The following is a 6,042-nucleotide window of genomic DNA, read 5'->3' as shown; positions in this document are numbered from 1 at the left end:
CCCTGAAACTATCGGGAAGACAAGCGGTGGGGGGGGGGGGGGGCGGAGGCGGGAGTCTGGGCGCGGTAGGCTCGTGCCTGTCATCCCCGCACTCTTGGGAGGCCGAGCGCAGGTGGATCCTTCGATCCAAGCCTTGGCAACATGGGGAGACCTCGTCTCAAACAAAAATACAAAAACTAACTGGTTCCATAACCTGGACTCAAAGTTAATAAATAGATAAATAGGCCGGGGGCGGTGGCTCACGCCTGTCATCCCAGCACTGTGGGAGGCCGAGGCCGACGGATCACGGGGTCAGGAGATCGAGACCATCCTGGCTACCACAGTGAATACCCATCTCTACTTAAAATACAAAAAAGTAGCCAGGTACGGTGGCGGGCGCCTGTAGTCCCAGCTACTCGGGAGGCTGAGGCAGGAGAATGGCGTGAAACCGGGAGGCAGAGCTTGCAGTGAGCCGAGATCGCGCCGCTGCCCTCCAGCCTGGGCAACAGAGCGAGAGTCTGTCTCGAAAATAAATAAATAAATAAATAAATAAATGAATAAATGAATGAATGAATGAATGAATGAATAAAGAATAGCAAATAAATAAATACATTAAAATTGAAAACTAAAAAAAAATAAAAATAAAAAAGTGTAGCCGGCCGGGCGCGATGGCTCACGCCTGCCATCCCAGCACTTTGGGAGGCCGAGGTGGGGAGATCACCTGGGGTCGCCAGTTCGAGACCAGCCTGACCCACATGGAGAAATGCCGTCTCTACTAACAATACAAAATCAGCCGGGTGTGGTGGCCCATGCCTGTAATCCCAGCTACTCTCAGGAGGCTGAGGCAGGAGAATCGCTTGAACACGGCAGGTGGAGGTTGCGGTGAGCCGAGATGGTGCCACTGCACTCCAGCGTGGGCACCAAGAGTGACACTCCGTCCCAAGGAAAAAAAAAATGAAGTGCTGTATTCTGTTATTTCTGCTTCCTGCCCTGAGAAGAACATAGTACAACTGTTGCCTGCCAGCCTGCCTGCCTGCCTGCCTGCCTGCCTGCCTGCCTGCCTGCCTGCCTCCCTGCCTGCCTGCCTGTGACAGGGCCTCACTCTGTCTTTCGCCCAGACTGGAGCACAGTGACACCATTATGGCTCGCTCACTGCAGCCTCAACCTCCCCAGGGTTAGGCGATTCCTCAAGGGATCCTACGGCCTCGGCCTCCCAAAGCGTTGGGGTTACAGGCGTGAGCCACCAGCACCCGGCCTGAGTTAATACGTCTGGTCTCACTACGTCCTCACCACACACCCATGAAGAACTCAAGTCAAGAGAGAGTCGGCAAGAGACTCTCAGCATTCTCTCCTGAAAGCACGAGTGTCCCGAGCGCCTGTGGTTTCAGGTGGCCGCGCGTAGAGGAGAGATCGCCAATGTTTCCAGAGAGGTGCGAGCCACAGTCATTCGAGGGCATCCGAGCACGAGATGGGGTTTCTGACAGCGACTTAAGGGCCAGGAAGGGCCAGAATCTGCCGAGGCCCGTGTTCCAGGGTGGGGCCGATGGAACCCAAGGTAGAGGGAGTCAGCGGTCCGCACGGAGAGAGCTCCAGCCCTAGGCCCCGCTGTGCAGACCGAATCAGAAGGAAGAGAGTCCTTCGTCCTACATGCCACATCCCTCACATCCCCCCCACTGAACTTGGGAGCGGATCCGTGTTCCAAACACGAGGTGACTCTCGGTTTGCAACGGATCACAAGGGGCCGGGCTTTCCAGAGTCGGCAGGATAGAGAAGTCATTCGGGCTCGGCCTCCCCCATCCCCCGGGAACGGTCCCGCTGGTGACTTTAAACGAGCCGGGGCTGGCCTGGCCGGGCCATAGCCGCTACGGGAGTGGGGTGGCGGTGGGGTGCGGGCGGTGTGGGGTGGGGGGATGCCTGAGGCACTGCAGAAAGTGGGCCTGAGCCTCGAGGATGACGGTGCTGCAGGAACCCGTCCAGGCTGCTCTATGGCAAGCACTAAACCGCTGCGCTTACCGAGATGCGGTTTTCCTCGCAGAACGCCTTTATGCAGAAGTACCCTCAGAAGAAGCCTTGTTTTCACTGGTGACCTGTCCTTACCCCTCAGGAAAGGCCTATAAAGCATATAGACTCTGGAAAGGACACAGTGGTACTGCACCGCCATGCAAATACCGGCTTGCAAAATGTTGCGTGGATCTCAGCAAGCTTGCAGAAGGGGAACACATCTTATCGGGTGGAGTGTTTCCTAAGCAGAAAAGCCATGACGATATTTTTACTGAGTCTGGTGATTCAGCTCGCTTTACTCTCTCATTGCCGGGACACGCATATCGCAAGACGGATCGGCTTGCCAAAGGATCAGAATGTGACCAACAGGGCCTTAGTTGAAATCCTTTCCTCTGGTATCCCTTTGAATCATTATGTGAAGTAGGTGAAAAAGCAAGATCCTGACCAAACACTTCCATTCACATCTTTACAGAACTTTGGCAACTGTCTGTCCAAGTGTTGCCCCACACAAGTACCTCGTCCTAGCTTATGTCACAGACAGCCTGAGACCGTTCTTACGGAAACACCCCAGGACACCATTGAATTAAACAGATTGAGTTTAGAATCTTCCAATTCAAAGTACTCCTTGAATACAGATTCCCCAGTGTCTTCTATGGATTCAGCTGTCATTTCACCTGATACTGTCCCACTGGGAACGGGAACTTCCATGTGATCTAAACAGGTGCAAAATGAACCAAACACCGGTCGAAGTTTATTAGGAGGGCCAGCAGCTGTTGGTCCATTCACCCCAAGTGTTGGGACTTTGCCAGTAGAAACCTCGAGTCCCGGAGATGGATCCTATTTACAAAACTACACCGCTTTGAGACACCTTCTGTAATTGACGTGCCACCCACCGGAGCCCCTTCAAAAAAGTCTGTTGCCAGAATCGGCCAAACCGGAACACAGTCTGTCTTCTCGCAGAGGGGAATCAGCCGAAAGGTCACTCCAATTCTTGCAAAAACACAAAGTTCTGGTCCACAAACGAGTGGAACGCCTCAGGTGTTGAGCCCCACTATGGCGTCTCCCCCAAATGCACGACCTCGAAGAAATTCGCGACTCTTGATTAGTGACAGCTCCACAACCAAGGATAATAGGAAAAAATTTAAAATGAAGTTTCCACCTGAAATCCCAAGCAGAAAAACAAAAAGTAGAACTAATAAAGGAGGTACACCACAACCTAACATAAACGATAGCCTGGAAATGACAAAACTGGACTCTTCCATCGTTTCAGAAGAGAAAAGAGCCGCAATCACACCTCAGATTCAGGCTTTTCATCTACAAAAAGCAGCAGCAGAAGGCTTGATGAGCCTTCTTCGTGAAAGGGGGAAAGGTTATTTAGCTTTGTGTTCTTACCACCGCAAAGAAGCTATCCATATTTTGAGCCATCTACCTTCTCACCACTAGAATACCGGTTGGGTACTGCGCCAAATTGGAAGGGCCCGTTTTCAACTTTCAGAGTCCGTGCGACCTGAAAGAATATTCTCAGAGGTTAGAAGGAGGGAGAATTATAGAGTGGAAGGCATGGAGATCTACACTACAACACTTTGGCATCCTCCAAAAGATGTTGCTCTTTCAGTTCTGTCGAAAGACTTCACAGACATGGATAAAAGTTCTCCAGCCAGAGGCCTGGTGTGCTGCAGGGACCCGTTGCAGTCTGCAACGGGAACAGGATATTGCCATTAAATTCTTCCAGAGAACTATCGAAGTGGATCCAAATGATGCTTACGCCTATACCGTCTTAGGGCGTGAGTGTGTCTTCACTGAAGAATTGGACAAAGCCTTAGCTTGATTTCGAAATGCTATCAGAGTCAGTCCTAGACATTGCAATGCATGGTAAGTGGTCAGGAAGCATAAAGACAACAATACCGGTTGGGTACTGCGCCAAATTGGAAGGGCCCGTTTTAAACTTTCAGAGTCCATGCGACCTGAAAGAATATTCTCAGAGGTTAGAAGGAGGGAGAATTATAGAGTCGAAGGCATGGAGATCTACACTACAACACTTTGGCATCCTCCGAAAGATGTTGCTCTTTCAGTTCTGTCAAAAGACTTCACAGACATGGATAAAAGTTCTCCAGCCAGAGGCCTGGTGTGCTGCAGGGACCCGTTGCAGTCTGCAACGGGAACAGGATATTGCCATTAAATTCTTCCAGAGAACTATCGAGGTGGATCCAAATGATGCTTACGCCTATACCGTCTTAGGGCGTGAGTGTGTCTTCACTGAAGAATTGGACAAAGCCTTAGCTTGATTTCGAAATGCTATCAGAGTCAGTCCTAGACATTGCAATGCATGGTGAGTGGTCAGGAAGCGTAAAGACAAAGTCTTACGGATGGTGCCGGTACTCGCTAATTTTTCTTGTTAGATAGCTCTTTATTGTCATGAATTTGGTGACGAATACCTAGGGATGGTACACGCTGGTCAATAACTTCTAACTAAGATGTTTTCTTATGAAATGTATGTCTTGAACAAACTCTTAAATGAACTCATGATAATAGAATACCAGATCCTTATACTCAACAGTTTCTGTCTTCTACCAGACTTTTGCAGATACCGTAGTTGTCTTTAGGGTGTGTGTGTGTGTGTGTGTGTGTGTGTGTGTGTGTGTGTGTGTGTGTGTGTGTGTGTGTGTGTGTGTGTGTGTGTGTGTTTCTTTAGTTTTGTTACTTGATTTGTTACTTTTTGTTCGAGCACCGCAGCGGTGATGGGGACAAAAAGGGCTTGGGAGATTGGAAAGGAATAGCATCATTCACTTATTGGATAATAGAAAAAAATATGGAAACGATTCACTAGCTGCTGCTTTGTGACAGTGTTCCAGTCTATGGCGTTACTATGAAGAACTGAGCGTCCCCTTCTTTTATTCAGCGGTCTCTCTGTTTCACTGTTTTGTGCTTGTGTGTCAGTAGACACACAGGAAATGTCTACCTGGGTCGTATGGTTATCAACTGAATAAGATATGAAAAAGCGTGGTCCTACTTCCGCCTCAACACCATACTGACTGTTGACATTTATTGTATTTTTCTGGGCTGACTTAATAGTTAAAACCTCAAGAGAAGGCCGGGCGCGGTGGCTCACGCCTGTCATCCCGGCACTCTGGGAGGCCGAGGCGGGCGGGTCACAAGGTCAAGGGATCGAGACCATCCCGGCCAACATGGTGAAACCCCGCCTCTATTAAAAGTAGAAAAATTAGCTGGGCGTGGTGGTGGGCGCCTGTGGTCCCAGCTACTCGGGAGGCTGAGGCGGGAGAATCTCTTGAACCCGGAGAGGTGGAGGTTGCAGTGAGCCGAGATCACGCCATTGCGCTCCACGCTGGGCGACAGAGCGAGACGCCCCCTCAAGAAAAGAAAATAAAAAAAATAAATAAATACATAAATGAATATCAAGAGAAAGTATAATTCTGAAGTCATAAGCCTGTGGTCGTTTTCTTGTCAGATACGGTTATCTTTGGGGTGGGTTAATTGTTACAGCAGTGGAGTTTTTTCATTGGATTTGCTTCTGAATCTGAAGCATTAGATTACTAAAACATTTTTTGATTTGTGACTATGTTGTTTAGTGGGGTGATATCTCATTCTGCTGTAGTAGTTACATCTCCTGAAAGATGGCCAAAAACATAATAGTGCTAGCTATCGCTGACCAATGTAACAATCAACTTGCCGATACTGCCTTCTCTTCCGACGGCCGTGTTCTCCGTGACATTTTAAGAACTCAGTTCTTCATGAGACTTGTGTTGTTTTTTGATTTTTTCCCAAGTCTGGTTGATCCTTGTGTCGTTTGCTTTTTAAATGTGTATCGTCCGTTCAGCTATTTCGCAGGAGTCGCATTCTTAAAAAAACTTAACCGTATCAAAAATTGTGTTTAAAGGAGGATTATTCAGATCGGCAAGCTTTTACTAGGAAGAGTTTAAACGCCGACATATTTAGGTAGCTCTCAATACTGAGCCACTTTATTCTAACTACAAAATAGATAGCCGTTCTTTTGTTTTCACTTTGACTATCACTAGCACGGTGTTTAATACCTTTTCTTCATCT

Source organism: Pongo abelii, chromosome 15, assembly GCF_028885655.2.
Source record: "Pongo abelii isolate AG06213 chromosome 15, NHGRI_mPonAbe1-v2.0_pri, whole genome shotgun sequence".
NCBI lineage: Eukaryota > Metazoa > Chordata > Mammalia > Primates > Hominidae > Pongo > Pongo abelii.
Note: the sequence above shows the minus strand (reverse complement) of the source record.